At 41.8% G+C, this 15621-nt stretch overlaps 2 long non-coding RNA genes across 3 annotated transcripts in view; one reads left to right on the forward strand and one right to left on the reverse strand.

Annotated features, from left to right (window-relative positions):
* LOC102161091 (uncharacterized) overlaps positions 1 to 15621 on the forward strand; it is a 31242-nt gene that overhangs the window by 9729 nt on the left and 5892 nt on the right. Inside the window, exons 3-4 of one of the 2 annotated variants that reach the window (XR_014818345.1) lie at positions 6338 to 7032; positions 8292 to 10911. This is a non-coding gene — a long non-coding RNA (uncharacterized LOC102161091). Of the gene's footprint in view, positions 1 to 6337; positions 7033 to 8291; positions 10912 to 13643; positions 13863 to 15621 lie in introns of those variants that run through there. The other variant, XR_014818344.1, reaches the window with a different exon arrangement.
* On the reverse strand, positions 456 to 5438 carry LOC146399435 (uncharacterized). Its single transcript, XR_014818346.1, has 2 exons — positions 5293 to 5438; positions 456 to 748 (listed from the first exon to the last, which is right to left on the reverse strand). It is a non-coding gene; the product is annotated as an uncharacterized LOC146399435 (long non-coding RNA).

The raw sequence follows: 15621 nt of genomic DNA on the forward strand, positions 1-15621 counted from the left end.
TGCTTTTGGATTGAATAGTGTGTGTGTGTGTGTGTGTGTGTGTGTGTGATGTACCCCTTAAGTCCACCTGGTCTAATGTGTTAAGACCAATATTTTCTTATTGGTTTTTCTTGTCTCAATGATCCATTCATTGATATAAGTCCCCTACAATGATTATATTGCTGTCAATTTCTCCCTCTAGGCCTGTTAAATTTGCTTTATATATTTAGATTTTCCTATGTTGGGTGCATAAATATTAACAAATGTTATATATTCTATTTGCATTGATTCCCTGCCTCTTTATCACTATTTAATTCCCTACTACACTCTTTGTTTTAAAGTCTATTTTGTTTGATATGAGTATAGCTATCCCAGCCTTACTTTGGTTTCCCTTTGCATGAGACATCTTTCTCCCATCCCCTCACTTTCAGCTAGTGTGTATAATTACATCTAAAATGAGTCTTTAGTAGGCAGCATATATAAGAATCTTGTTTTTATTCATTCAGCTATACCATGTCTTTCAGTTGGAGTATTTACATTTAAAGCAATTATTGGTAGGTATGTATTTATTGACATTTTAAAAGTTATTTTCTCAATGCTTTGTAGTTCTTCTCTGTTCCTCTCTTCTTCTCTTGCTCTCTTCCACTGCACTAAGCGCTTTAAATGTGTTACCTTATTTCATCCTCCCAGGTACCACCATCCTGATAGTTTCCTTTTTCTACTTAGAAGACCAGGAATTTAGGCTCAGGATCATCTTATCCCAAAGATTCTAGGAATAGAAGTAAAGGAATTGATTTCTTAAATCTAATAAAAATTCCAACAAACTGTAACATTTAAGAAAGGAAAGCAGGAACAATTTCACAAGCCAAACACTTTAGGGGAACTGAATTTGTTGTTGAATTTAAGGAAAGAATTGTCTTACCATTAGTACTATAAGCAATAGTTGTAGTAAATACTTTTGAGAAAAATGATAATGGAAACTTGTAAACTAAATATTTTGGAGATAGCTCAGATGGAGATTAAGGCATGGGGTTATTTCTCCTTTCCCTTTTTAGAGGTCCCCAGGAAGAGTTATTTTCTGACTAGCCCCTGGATGGGGTTGGAAGGCGAATCACTGATGTATAGTAAGACCAGCCAGGCTTGCAGTAGCAATAGCAGAAAAGCATTACTAGAATCTTCTTTAGGATGCAGAAGGTGAGACTTGTCCAGCCTCTCCCCACCCCCACCACTCCATACAATTTTTTATTAAAGTATAGTTGATTTGCAATGTTCTGTCAATTTCTGCTGTATAACAAAGTGACCCAGTCATTCATATATATACATTCTTTTTCTCATACCATCTTCCATCATGTTCTATCACAAGCAATTTGATATAGTTTCCTGTGTTGTACTGTAGGACTTCATTGCTTATCCATCCTAAAGGTAATAGTTTGCTTCTACTAACCCCAAACTCCCAGTCTATCCCACTCCCTCCCCCTCCCCATTGATGACCACAAGTTTGTTCTCTATATCTGTGAGTCTGCTTCTGTTTTGTAGCTAGGTTCATTTGTGTCATATTAGACACCACACATAAATGATATCATATGGTATTTGTCTTTTTCTTTCTGACTTACTTTACTTAGTATGAGAATCTCTCTAGTTGCATCCATGTTGCTGCAAAAGGCATTATGTTGTTCTTTTTTATGGCTGAGTAGTATTCCATTGTGTATACGTACCATATCTTCTTAATCCATTCATCCATTGATGGACATTTAGGTTGTTTCCATGTTTTGGCTATTGTGAATAGTGCTGCTATGAGTTTTGAATTGTAGTTTTGTCTGGATAAGTGCCCAGGAGTGATATTGCTGGATCATATGGTAGTTCTATATTGAGTTTCCTGAGGAATCTCCATACTGTTTTCCATAGTGTTTCCATACTGTTTACCAACATACCCACCAACAATGTAAGAGGGTTCCCTTTACCCCACACCCTCTCCAACATTTTCTATTTTTAGACTTATTAATGATAGCCATTCTGACCAGTGTGAGGGGGTACCTCGTTGTAGTTTTGATTTACATTTCTCTAATAATTAGCAGTGTTGAATATTTTTTTTTCATGTGTATGATGGCCATCTGTATATTTTCTTTGGAGAAATGTCTATTTAGCTCTTCTGCCCATTTTTTCAATTGGGTTGTTTGGGTTTTTTGCTGTTGATTTGTATGAGTTGTTCACTTTACTCTTCTATGCTGAGTAACAGAAATATTACTCCAACATTTTCCAGATGTCATTCCCTCTGCCCGGGGAAGTCACCTCAACTTCTGTCTCAAGCATCACAAAGAGTGTCCTCTGGCAGGTTTGCCCTCCCTCCTTGAACATGACTTCTCTTGTTCCTTTTCTACTCTCCAACTCTACATCTGCCTCTTCAGGGCAGCTGCCTCGATGTATTGGAATCCTTGGTCTGCACGTTTATTTCTCACTAGTGGTTGAACCTTCTGAGTGTACGCACTCTTTTCAGCTTGGAGTGCCCACGGCATTAAGAAGTCATTTTGCATGTTTTTGGGATGAATGACACACATTCAAACATGCTCTCAGGTCTATAGACCCATGTTTAAGCAATAAAATAAAAGACGCAATGGCAAAAATATTACCCTTAGTGACCTGATTTTTCAACTAGAGTATAGAATTCTAAAATGCTAATAAAACTTTGCATTTCAGGGCTTAGGTTTCCTCATCTATAAAACATGAGGGTTAAAAGATAATCCTATCTACACACCAGAAACAGATCATGGAGACTTGTGGTTGCTAGCAGGGGCAGGGAAGGGAGTTTGGGGTCATGAGGTTGGAGGATACAAACTATTACATTGGGACTGGATGGGCCATGGGGTCCTACTGAACAGCACAGCACAGGGAACTGTGTGTGTTGCTGTACAACAGGCCTTGAGGAAACATTGTAAATCAACTATACTTTAATAAAAAATAAATAAATAAATTTTTTTAAAAAAAATAATGAACTCTAGGTGATGTTGCCAATAGCTAGAAATAGCTGGAGCCAGGGGTGACCCTCCCATCACCATCCAGCCCAGTTTTCCTTATATCACGGTTCTTACCAGCAGAGTTCTCCTAGCCTAGCCTCGACTTGGAAGCCAAAATCTCAGTAATGTGAATTTCAGAAAGGCCATTGAGCCCTAAATCTCAATTTCAACATTTCTTATTAATTCTGTTTGAAATAAATGATCACCAGGAACATTACAATTCAGATATGAATTCATTCTTTCATTGTTTCCAGATCATATGATATTGGAAACAATGAAATGAAAACCTTTTTTCTTTCTTCTTTTCTTCCTTCCTTCCTTTCTTCCTTCCTTCCTTTCACAAACTGTGACTGTCTGTGCTCCAAAATACTCTTGAAGTGTAAGGTGATATTGGTGAATAAATATCCACAATATCCTGAATATAACTTTCAAATTTTCAATCTTATTTCCCAAAGGAAATATATGCAACCTTAAGAAGAGTCAATAGCTATGGACAATCAGATTCAATGTGTCAGCTGAGAGGTAAAAGAGTGAATGAGTTCCACTTACAAATCTAATCACAAAGAGCACTAAAATGCACCGCAAAAGCGAAATCACTAGAGGCAGATAGAATTTCTCTAGGCCTAATTTTTTCCTGTAAATGGAAGGAAGAAAAATGTAACTTCAGCATCTATCATAACCAATTCAAAGGGAAGCTTCCTTCAGCAGCAAATCAAAGTATCTTACCCATTAGAAGCTATTCTAACTATCTCAACTTCAGGCAGATGGGGAGAATTTGGATAGTACACAGCTCTTTACGTTGCCCTTTTTGTTACAGTCAAGTACAGTCCAAGAGACTGATTCCTGCATGAATGAGATATGTTCCTTTTTTTTTGTCGAAGAGTGCTGCACTTTCATGATTTCCCACAAAACAGCTGCAAAAATACCTACAGTAGGGCATCTGGAATTCTTAAAAGTGACTTGAGGATTTGTGGCTCATGAAACATTGTGAAATAACACTCACCATGTTGTAAAAAAATACCCTTAACCATTTATTGGCATTCTTGAAGACAAAAAATAAAAGGTGCCCTCAGCATATTAGCCCAGCTTGATTAGAAGAAAATGCTAACGTGATAAAGAAATAGTGGAAATAGATGCCAGAAACCTATCTTGACATCGTAAACATTTAAATCTCTTGGAAAGTTTGTGAAAAACAGTATGGTAAAGGCCCACAGTGATGGTCGTAGCTTTAAGTGTTTGATCAGATTCTGAGGCATCATTAGGAATAACTTACATGTTCTGTAAAAAAAAAAAAAAAAATGTGGTTTCCTGTTGAGACCAAGCACTGTTCCCAGGAAAAAAAAAAAAAAAAAAGGAATTCTCCTAAAGATGTTTTTCATTTTTACCTCTCACAAAACAGGACTATCAAAAAGAAAGCAATGGCCTTTCCATGAGAACTTGGGTCAAATAAACCATGTATTGTTCCATCTTAAAATGAAACATCTGGCTGATTTGAGAAGAAAACCAGCTTAATTATTTCTGAGTATCTAACAGAGAGAGAGGTTAACTTCAAAATCTATATGTCTTTCCAAGGTGGACATGGAAGGGAAAAAAAAAAAAAACTATGAAGCTATTTTTGACTCAGGAAAGTAGATCTGGAGGTAATTTAGTGAACACAAATTACCACTGACAAGGGAAGAAATAATTTATTCTCCTGGTGAGTCTTTTTATATGAGTGGGCAGTGTGGAACTGTCAGCAGGGAAAAGCCATTTGGATGGATTTAAAAAATCATTGAAACCCAAGTCCAAAATCCTCTACGACATCCTGGACATCATTTGAAGTTGTGAGACTCTGTAGAGAAGTTTCATGTCGAAAATAAAGCATGAGCGTGAAACTCTGAGATATAAATTTGGGTAGAGGAGAGTTTTTTGTTTTGTTTTGTTTTGTCTTTTGTCTTTTCAGGGCCACACCTGCAGCATATGGAGGTTCCCAGGCTAGGAGTGGAATCAAATCGGAGCTGTAGCCACTGGACAATGCCATAGCCACAGCCACTATGGGATCCAAGCCACATCTGCAATCTACACCACAGCTCACGGCAACACCAGATCCTTAACCCACTGAGTGAGGCCAGGGATTGAACCTGCGTCCTCATGGATGCTAGTCAGATTCCTTTTCACTGAGCCATGACAGGAACTACTGGAGAAGAGTTTATAGATGGGAGATAAAGCCTTATGGATAGCTAGCTTGTGTTTCTTAACAAATTCATCTCTTTTAGCCTTACTTTTTTCCCCCTGGGTCCTCAATCTAAGAGTCTCTACTCACCAGAGTGTTTGTGGATGTCTCCCTTGCAGTCCTTTCTCAGCTCTGTGGGCTCCTCCTGATGGCTGTGAACTTGGGTTTACTTCACTGATGGTCAATACCAGGCAAATTCCACTTTGTAGGGTGTTGTCCTTTCTCTGATGGAACTACTGGACATGGGTGGTTAGAACATTGATTTGACACCGGTCCACATTTCCCCTCAATTTCCTGTTTCCTCTTTTCTTCTTGGACATCACTTAAAACTGACAGTTTGGGAGTTCCCATTGTGGCTCAGCAGTAGCAAACCCAGATAGTATCCATGAGGACATGGGTTCAATCCCTGGCCTCGCTCAATGGGTTAAGGATCCGACTTTGCTGTGAGCTATGGTGTAGGTCGCTGACACAGTTGGGATCTGGCGTTGCTGTGGCTGTGGTGTAGGCTGGCAGCTGCAGCTCCCATTTGACCCTTAGCCTGGGAACTTCCATATGCAACAGGAATGGCCCTAAAAAGAAAAAAAAAAAAAAAAAGAAAGAAAAGACTGACAGGCTTATCAGATTTTCCAGAACATTTGGAGGAGCTACAAGGCAGTTAGTTACATCCTAGAAGAGAGAAACATACAACTCCTCTAAATCTGTTTTCTCCCATAGTTCTAGGAAAATGCACTCATAATTGGAAGACAAAGCATCTTCACAAAGGGTCCCCTTGTGGACACACTCAAGGTCTTAACCTTGGCCCCCTGGCTTGCATCTCTCTCTCCACCATTTATTCTTCGCATCTCCATGAAGTGAAATTCCACACACCTTCCAGGCATATCCAGTCCTGGCAGTCTCCTCCTAGGTTTGTCCTCTTCTTTACCCAGCACCCTCTTTCCTCAAGGTTAGAATTCTCTCTGAAAGGAAGGAGCACTAGGAGGGGACAATTATGGCTGGTCTTTGGTATTTTAAGTCTTGTAAAATATAGTTCTCTGGCCATCTATCCACCTTTACGTGATGGCGCTCCCGCTGGCTTGTACATACATACTCACACGTATCGCGAGGACATATTTTATTTTATTTTTTTGCTTTTTAGGGCCACACCTGCGACCTACACCATAGCTCACGGCAATGCTGGATCCTTAACCCACTGAGCGAGGCCAGGGATCGAACCCACAACCTCATGATTCCTAGTTGGATTTGTTTGCGCTGTGCCAGGATGGGAACCCCTTGAGGACATATATTAAATATCAGAGAGAAGAGCACCAAAACTTATAAGGAGGCAGAGGACTAATGATCAGGAAGAGGGATGAAAACCGTCATTTGCAAGTCTGCCTCTCTCACTGTATTACACTATATTATTACCACCATCTTTTAATCCCCAACCACTTCCTCCTCTCTTCTTCCTCTGCCATCTACTGGGAACAACCCTACGGCTTGAGTCAAATCACTCCATCACCTATATACCTTTTTATACCCACTTTGAAGTTGCCAAAGAACTCAAATTCTTGTCCAAGGATCATCAAAGTTGGTCCTTTTTGGGGGTAAGACAGCTACACCAGAAATGCCTGTGTTGGTGAAGATTCCATATCCAGTTAGTATTCATCGGATAAGAGATGTTAAATATTTGAAAATCAACCATCACTCAAAGGCAGCACTGAAGCTCTGTTCTCAAGGCCAAATGCCCCCAGAGGCGCTGAAAAGAATGGCACATGGGACATTTCAGGAAACGTCCATGTTTCTGCAGGTTGAAGTGGTTGGCCACCCTGTTCAGAATGTTGTGTGACTCAGGCAAGTCCTCACATCAGCTCTGTGACCCTTTCTTGGGGTAGGGGTGTGTGTAAGCAGTAGCAGTAAAAGAAGGAGGAATCGTAGCAGTTGATGCATGGGGTGGGGTGGGGGGGTGTGCACAGGAAAGAGCCACCAAGGGCTTTTCATGGCAGAATAGCTTGGAAAAGGCCAATTTTGTGTGGAACTGAAAACAACTACAGGAGATCTATAGCTTCAGGACCTGCCTTAAGCAGACTTATCCATGCCACTGGCTCTTTGTGTCTTACCAGGGATCAGGTTGCACAATACATCATTGGTTCAGTGAATCCCACAAAACTAGAGAATCAGTAAGTCACTCACACCAACAATATTTACTCACTGTAACTTCTTGGGTTCATGCTTCTGCATCTATTTTCAAAAGTGGCGTGGGCAGGGCAGAGGGGGTGGGACAGGGTGTCTGAGAAATTCAACCAAGGTGGAGGGAGAGGAGACTGGCAGGAGCTGTTGAAGTCTCACTACAATCACAGTGTGTAGACAATGACTGGTGTAGACATGACCCGCCAGGCTTATACCGGGTCAGTGAGAAGTGAGTCTGCGTTGGTAGGACATTTGTTTTCAAGGCTTTGTAAATAAATGTACCGTGTAGGAAAAATGGAGAATTAATCTCTACTTTAAGGATAAATCAAGAGTTCCCATTGTGGCTCAGCAGGTTAAGGACCCAACTAGTATCCATGAGGATGTGGGTTCAATCCTTAGCCTTGCTCAGTGGATTAAGGATCCGGCGTTGTTGCTTGGATCCAGCATTGCCATGGCTGTAGTGTCGGCTAGCAGCTGCATCTCTTATTTGACTCCTAGCCCAGGAAATTCCATATGCTGACGGTGCCAGCCCTAAAAGATAAAAGGAAAAAGAAAAAAAATTAATAATATGGAAGCTCACATGTGGGGCAATAAGTCAAGGATCTGGCGTTGCTGCAGCTGTGGCGCAGGTTCCAGCTGTGGTGCGGGTTCAATCCCTGGCCCAGAAACTTGCACATGCCATAGGTAAGGACAAAAATCAATCAATCCATCAATAATAAATTCATAGTGAGTCTTCAATCATATTATGAAAGACAAGGGAATGACATAATCAAAACAAAGACATTTGACTTTTGTTTCAAAAACGGATATTCACTGAGTAGCACAAAATACTGATTAAGATGAACACACAATGACTAGGTGACTTTAATATTCTGCTGCTTATTTTATAGAGTTCTATTAATGGGTACTTTTTTTCTTTCCAGGATAAAAACATCAATTCCCAGCCAAGATCCTGAGTTGTTTTGACAGTTCTCTGATCATTGCCAGAACTGTAAAGGAATATTCTGTTTTAAATCCCCTGAAAAAAAAAAAAAAAAAAGGTACAGGGACTTATAATCCAATATTTGATTATGTTCACAGGGGGTTGCAAGTTTAGGTAGAGTGGTGAAATCCAAACAAACAATTTAATGTTGCAACCCACTTTAATAAAATTAGTTCCAGGACACAGGAGTCACTCAGTTGGGAGAGAATCTTCTAGGAGAGAGGTTCTAATTAAAGGAAGAGGGTTTCTCATCAAGACAGGACCTTAGGACTTTGACTCTGAAGCATAGCCTTTTTTCCCAGAAGGATATAAGCTTTACGCCATTCCTTGCCCCTCTCGTCCCTGCTTTAAAAAAGAGAACAAGAGGGAGCTAGAGCCAGAGAAAAAGAAAGGGAGGGAGGGAGAGAATTTTAAGGAAACTATGACGCATACGGGATACAAAGAAAAAACATCTGCTGGATAATTAGCAAATTCCTTCACAAAGAGAACATTTAAAAGTTTAAAGTTTTCAACACCAACTAGACCACATTGTTTCCAAAATATTGTTTACTATGATTGTCTACTCTAAATGCAGTCAATTCAGGAACTTCTTTAAAGAGGAAAGTTGGGGAGGGAGTGAAAGAAGTGCCCTCTTCTGCAACCACCATTTTAAATCTCCATCTGTTAAGTCCTTTTGGTATATTGGGTCACCCAAGAGGGAAAAGGAGCTTTAAATATCATTTCCAGGCCTGCTCAGTATTCAAATTTACCCTTGATTTGAACCAAATTAATTTGATATCCAAATGCACTACTTTTTTTTTTTTTTTTTGTCTTTGTTTTTTTTTGCTATTTCTTTGGGCCGCTCCCACGGCATATGGAGGTTCCCAGGCTAGGGGTCGAATTGGAGCTGTAGCCGCCAGCCTACGCCAGAGCCATAGCAATGCGGGATCCGAGCCACGTCTGCGACCTACACCACAGCTCACGGCAACGCCGGATCCTTAACCCACTGAGCAAGGGCAGGGATCGAACCCGAAACCTCATGGTTCCTAGTTGGATTAGTTAACCACTGCGGCACGACGGGAACTCCCAAATGCACTACGTTTTTTAAATTAAAGTATAGTTGATTTACAATGTTGTGCCAATTTCGGCTATACCGCAAAGTAACCCAGTCATACATATACATATGTATAAATACACACATTCTTTTTCTCATATCATCCCTCATCACATTCTATCCCAAAAGAGTGGACACGAGTCCCTGTGCAGGACCCCATTGTCCATCCATTCTAAATGTAATAGTTTGCATCAACTAATCCCAAATTCCCAGTCCGCCCCATTCCCTCTCCTCTCTCCATTCACAACCACAAGTCTGTTCTCTATGTCTGTGAGTTTGTTTCCGTTCTATAGATAAGCTCATTTGTGCCATATTTTGGATTCCACATGTAGCTGATATCATATGGTATCTGTCTTCCTCTTTCTGACTTCACGTAGTATGAGAATCTCCAGTTGCAGCCTTGTTGCTGCAAATGGCATTATTTTGTTCTTTTTTATGGCTGAGTAGTATTCCATTGTGTAGTTGTACCACATCTTTATCCATTCATCTGTCAGCGGACATTTAGGTTGTTACCAAGTCTTGGCTATTGTGAATAATGCTGCTATGAACACAGGGGTGCACGTATTCTCCGAATTGTAGTTTTATCCAGATATATGCCCAGGAGTGGGATTGCTTGATCATATGGTAGCTCTATATTTAGTTTTCTGAAGAACCCCCAAATGCGTTACTTTTTAACAAACCAAGTGAACTATATACTTCCTTTCCTTCAGTTGCTGAAGCTAGTTAAGGGGCAAATTGCATTTTTAACAGAGCAAACATGAAAGGGAGCTGGAAACTCTTGGTCCCCAGATGATGAAGGACTGGCAGCCAATTAGCCCACAAGACTGGCTGACTTTCAAAAAGAAAAATGGAGGTGACAGAGGTTTTCACATTTAACCTTTTAAGAATTCAAGCACACTTTAAATACAAAAGGATAAGGTAAGGAAATCAAGCTTAATTCTTAACTGAGCAAAGAGATGAAAACAGATCCAGATTCCTGTAACCCATCCCTCTATGGGGCCAAAGCAATAAAGGTTGAGCTCTCCATCCCTAAGGCAACAAGAGAAGCAGAACTAGCTCAGACACAGCCTCTGGAATGGCCATGACTGTCCCCATTCCTGTTCCTTGATTGTTACTCTGTCCTTCCTCCCCTCCTCTTTCTGTCCCTCTCACTCCTTCCTTCTTTTCACGCTCCCCTCCGATGCTGCGTTAGGTCTGCTGCATCCTCCTGCTCCTGAAATTCCACATCCTCTTCTGCTCTGAGGTTGACACCAGGAGGTCTAAATAGAAAACAAGCTTCTGGCAAGTATCAAGGAAGAGGAGCAAAAGATACCTGTTACTCCAAGCTATAACCTTCCCCTCCATGAGACATCACGTGATTTTAGTCATTGAACACACAGTTTCCTGACAACCCTCAAAATCCTATGATTTTTAATATAGGAATGTGGATACAGGTCCTTTGGTAAATAAAATATGCACAACTCTTCAATCCTGTTTATGTGTGATTATCCTAACTGGTGGTTTATTTGCTCATTTAAATGTCATAGAAAATTACTAACGCCTGCTCTGCTCTGCTGCCCTTCCCTATTGTCTTGATCCTTCCTAGTAAATTTGTTACCTGGTGGGTAGACCTCGCAGACCTTTTCGGGCAATGGCCCACTGACTTCAACTCCAGTGCACCTGTGTTGATGGTGGGAGGATCTAGCCTCCTTTCTGAGTATGATCCTGCTGAGATAATCAGTAGAAATGACAATTTTTGGAGTGAAAGCGTTCATGCCCTCTGGGACGATTTGATGGCACCACCACAGATAAAACCCCGACATTGATACTGCTCAAACAGGAACACTCAGAAATGTTTCCATCTCCTAATAGCTCCTTGTTATATGCAGACAGAAAATCGATTGAGTCACTTCCATTCCTCTGACACAAATTTTTTTTTTTTTTTTTTTTGCAGATCTCAAGTTGTTGAGGTCCTGATTGTGTAATAATCAGTAAATTGTTACCTATGGACCTGCTTTGTATATTGCAGGTACTCATTGAACACTTGTAGAATTGAAAGACCTCTCCCCCCTACTCCAGATTGTACTAAAATCTTATATCAAAGGTGATGCATACAGGGAGTTCCCATTGTAGCTCAGGGGTAATGAACCCAAATGGTATCCATGACAATGCAGCTTTGATCCCTGGCATCATTCAATGGGTTAAGGATCCAGCATTGCCGTGAGTTGTGGTATAGGTCACAGACTCAGCTTGGATCCAGCTATAGTGGAGGCTGGCAGCTGCTGCTCCAACTTGACCCCTAGCCTGGGAACGTCCATATGCCACAGGTGTGGCCCTAAAAAGACAAAAAAAAAAAAAAAAAAAGGCATTTCATACACACATGAAACAATTTCTGAGTGATGTAAATAAATACTGTAATTGTATCTGTCAGGGTCCAACCAGGAAAACAAACCACTCCAGGTATGTAAAATATAGGTGTGTAAAATGCAATTCCTTCCATAGATGACAGAAGCTGAGAAGCAGAACCCAGCATGGTGGTACAACCCAGAGATTGGCAAGAGCTGGTCTGAGACCCTGTCCGAGACTGGAGGAAGAGGCAGTCAGGTCCCTATGCTACCTCAATCCCAAGTCAAGGTCACAGGAGGCAAGGAGAATCATGGCAGCACGGTGGCTCTGCAGACATGGGAGAGACCCAGTTCTCATGGGGGATGCTGCCCATGGAAAAGAGGGAAGAGAAAATACCTGTTTTCTCCCTTCCTTCCTCCCCCACAATCTCACCACAGTGCCTCCCATTAGCCACACCCTGCTGGAAGACCACCGAGGGAGAAGCCTGGCCTCAGGGTTGTAAACCTCCTGGTGACACAAAGCAGGGCAGAGGAGGGGAAAGGTTAGAAATGGATCTGAGAGCAGGTGGTTAAGCTCTCGTGCCAAAATGGAGTGCCAGTTTAGTTAATATTAACACTGAGTGCAAAATAAATTCAGGAAAAATATTGTTCCTGACACATTACAGCATGAGTGCTCAACATAGTTTGGGTGGTTTTTTTTTTGTTTTTTGTTTTGTTTTGTTTTTTTGTTCTTTAGGGCTGCACATGCAGCATATGGAAGTTCCCAGGCTAGGGGCCAAATTAGAGCTATAGATGCTGGCCTACGCCACTGCCACAGCAGTGCCAGATCCGAGCCATGTCTGTGACCTACACTACAGCTCATGGCAACACAGGATCCTTAACCCACTGAGCGAGGCCAGGGATCGAACCTGCTTCCTCATGGATACTAGTCAGATTTGTTTCCACTGAGCCATGACGGGAACTCCTCAATATAGTTTTACGTATTACACACATTCACCAGGATGACTTAAAGAAGTCACCAGGAAGCTTGTCCACAAAACTGGGACTAGGGATATTTGAAATAACATCCAGTAATTTCAGAGTTATTTCTACTCCAGTGTTGTCTAAATAATCAAAAAGCATCACTCTGGGAGTTCTCACTGTGGCACAGTGGGTTAAGAATCTGACTGCAGCAGCTCGGGTCGCTGTGGAAGTATGGGTTCGATTCCCCAGCCCGGCAGCGGATTGAAGGATCTGACGTTGCTGCAGCTGCGCCATAGGTCACAGCTGTGGCTCAGATTCAATCCCTGGCTCAGGAGCTTACATATGCCATGGGTGCAGCCTTAAAAGGGGGGGGGGGGCACTCTGCACACACGTGACCAAGACAGCCAACAACTTAATCTTCCTTCTCTTCAGGAAAGCAAAGCTTGGCAGGCTTGGGAAACCCATAGCCTTCAGGTGGCCCGTTTCCCTCCAAGCCATGTGCCCAGCCTTTTCACCAGTTCCTTGAGCCGATGGTGTCTGGCTGTGGCTAGACCACAATTCTGAGGCAGTCAGCAAGCAGGGGCTGTGCCAGGCTGACTTCACTGGGATGGTATCAGAGCTGGGGTTGGGGCGCCAGTCTCAACAAGCTGATGTCAAAGCCAGCCTCTTTCTTCAATCTGCTTGGTCTGTTGGCTGGGATCACTGGCCAACATTAAGCTAGAAACTAAAGACCAGAGTAGTAGTTATGGCTCCTAGAGACAGGCTTCTTAGTACCCACTGCTCCAAGTAAGCATGTTGTGTCCTGTCATGGACAATGAGACAAGATTTTAGGGTCAGAGAGATCCAGCTCCAAATCCCACTTCTTTACTAGTTGTATGGCACTAACCATCTCAACCTTTCATCCATGAAACAGGAAAGAGGAGCCAGGATGAAGGGCAGAATGTGCAGGCAGAAGCCCAGGACTCCGTGTAACATATACGTTGTGTTCAACCACTGACACCCACTGCAAGTGTGGATGTTTAGTCAAAGTTGCACATTGAGGATAATGACAATAATGAGAATCCATGAAGGAGAGAGTTTTGCAAGATGGAATGTTGGAATGTTGGGCAAGCCCCTAAAATAAAGTTACAGTGTAAGTAGCTACATGCATTGCTCATGGCTGTTTCATCGATGTGCGCTTTCCTTGCCTGAGACAAATTTGGCCCCTAGGTTACTTATGTGAAGCTCAAGGCCATACTTCTTCCATTCGTGATGGTGATCCGGATCCATAACCCCCAGCAAAGGAACATTCCAAACTGGGACAAGAAATAGGCACTCATAAGCAATACCATTGGCCCTGATTTCAGTGTTACTGAGAAAAACCAGTTGCAAATATTGTTCACTTTGGATGTGTAGAGGGTACTGTACTGGCTGTAAATGACTCAGAAGCCCTAATATTCACTGTAGCAAGATGGTGGAGACAGGCATTTCAAAGAAGATTATGCTTTGCTCATGCCACCCTCGCTCTATCTGTTAAGCCTCAGTATTTCTCTCCCCCCACCTTTCTCATTGCCCCTCTCTGCTCCTACTGGTATTTTTTCCTCCTCCATCTGCTCTCTCACACATAGATGGCTCACATTTAATTATTCGTGGCACAGCATTCAACAGGCCATCTAAAAGTGCAATACGCAACCAAGTCATGATATTAAGGATTTTGTTATTTCAGAATTGAAGAAATCTGCACATGAGAAGAGTCCAAAAACTATGCAACTGCTTTTCTTTCAGGGGCTATGTTGACATATTCAGCAAATAATTTCCAAAACACTATGTGATGTTTGAAGTTGTTTTTCTCTCAAAGACAATGTGTGTGGCTGGAAAAGCACATTTGCGCTGTATGTTTTCTTAGATTGGTTTGCCAGGTGACCAGAAATAAAAAGCATGTCCTTAAAATTCCCTCCCCCAAGGCCAACTCCTCCAATTGAGGAGGTTCAGGGCGTTCTAGCTTTACATTTTTTGTTCTAACGCCCTGTGTGGCCTTGCTCAGTTTAGATTTGAACCCAGTTCAAAAAAGCACAAGTCCAGGAAAAGATTGTGCAAGAGTTTTGTGTTTACACGGTGCTGTACATTCTCAACAATACTGGCCATATAATCCATAAACATCAATCTAAATTTTATGAGATTGCTAATCAGCTTCTCAGCAAGTATTGCAAATTTAAAGGCAAAAACAGAGACAATGCTAAATAAAGCAGTGGGTTCCAAGAAGTTTCTGGAAGACAATGAGCACGAGTGCATTGATTAAATCAATGAAACAGACATGGTGGGGTGCCTGCTCTGGGCATTGTCCTGTTGCCAAGTGCTCAGAGGAGCACAAAAGTGAGCGAGAGTCTAGACCTCCACACAGCAAAATCTGTTGTGGGGCTGAGGGCTTTGTTTTTCAGAAGCTTTATCATATCTGACTTCAAATTAGTAAGAAAATCATTATGCAGTCTCTAGCCAAGGATGTAAAGACTGATTTTGGGGTCAATACAATGTATGAACTGCTTAATTCTGTTCCAAATTTTCTTACTATGTTTTAAGGATGGCGGTGTTCCCGTAGTGGCTCAGTGGAAATGAATCCAACTAGCATCCATGAGGACATAGGTTCAATCCCTGGTCTTGCTTGGTGGGTTAAGGATCCGGTGCTGCCATGGGCTGTGGTGTAGATCGCAGATGTGGCTCAGATCCTGCATTGCTGTGGCTGTGGCGGAGCCCAGCAGCTGCAGCTCCGATTCAACTCTTAGCCTGGGAAACTCCATATGCGTCGGGTACGGCCCTAAAAAAGTTTTAAGGATGGAGAGAGAAGAGTATTTTTTGTGAAATGATTCCTCTAATTATCCCTATATTTATCAGCAGAAATTTTATCACAGTAATCA

The sequence above is a fragment of the Sus scrofa genome, chromosome 10, assembly GCF_054392235.1.
Source record: "Sus scrofa isolate SSC_HxYL_T2T_F1_AM1 chromosome 10, Sscrofa_HxYL_maternal_Yorkshire_Landrace_v2.0, whole genome shotgun sequence".
Lineage (NCBI taxonomy): Eukaryota > Metazoa > Chordata > Mammalia > Artiodactyla > Suidae > Sus > Sus scrofa.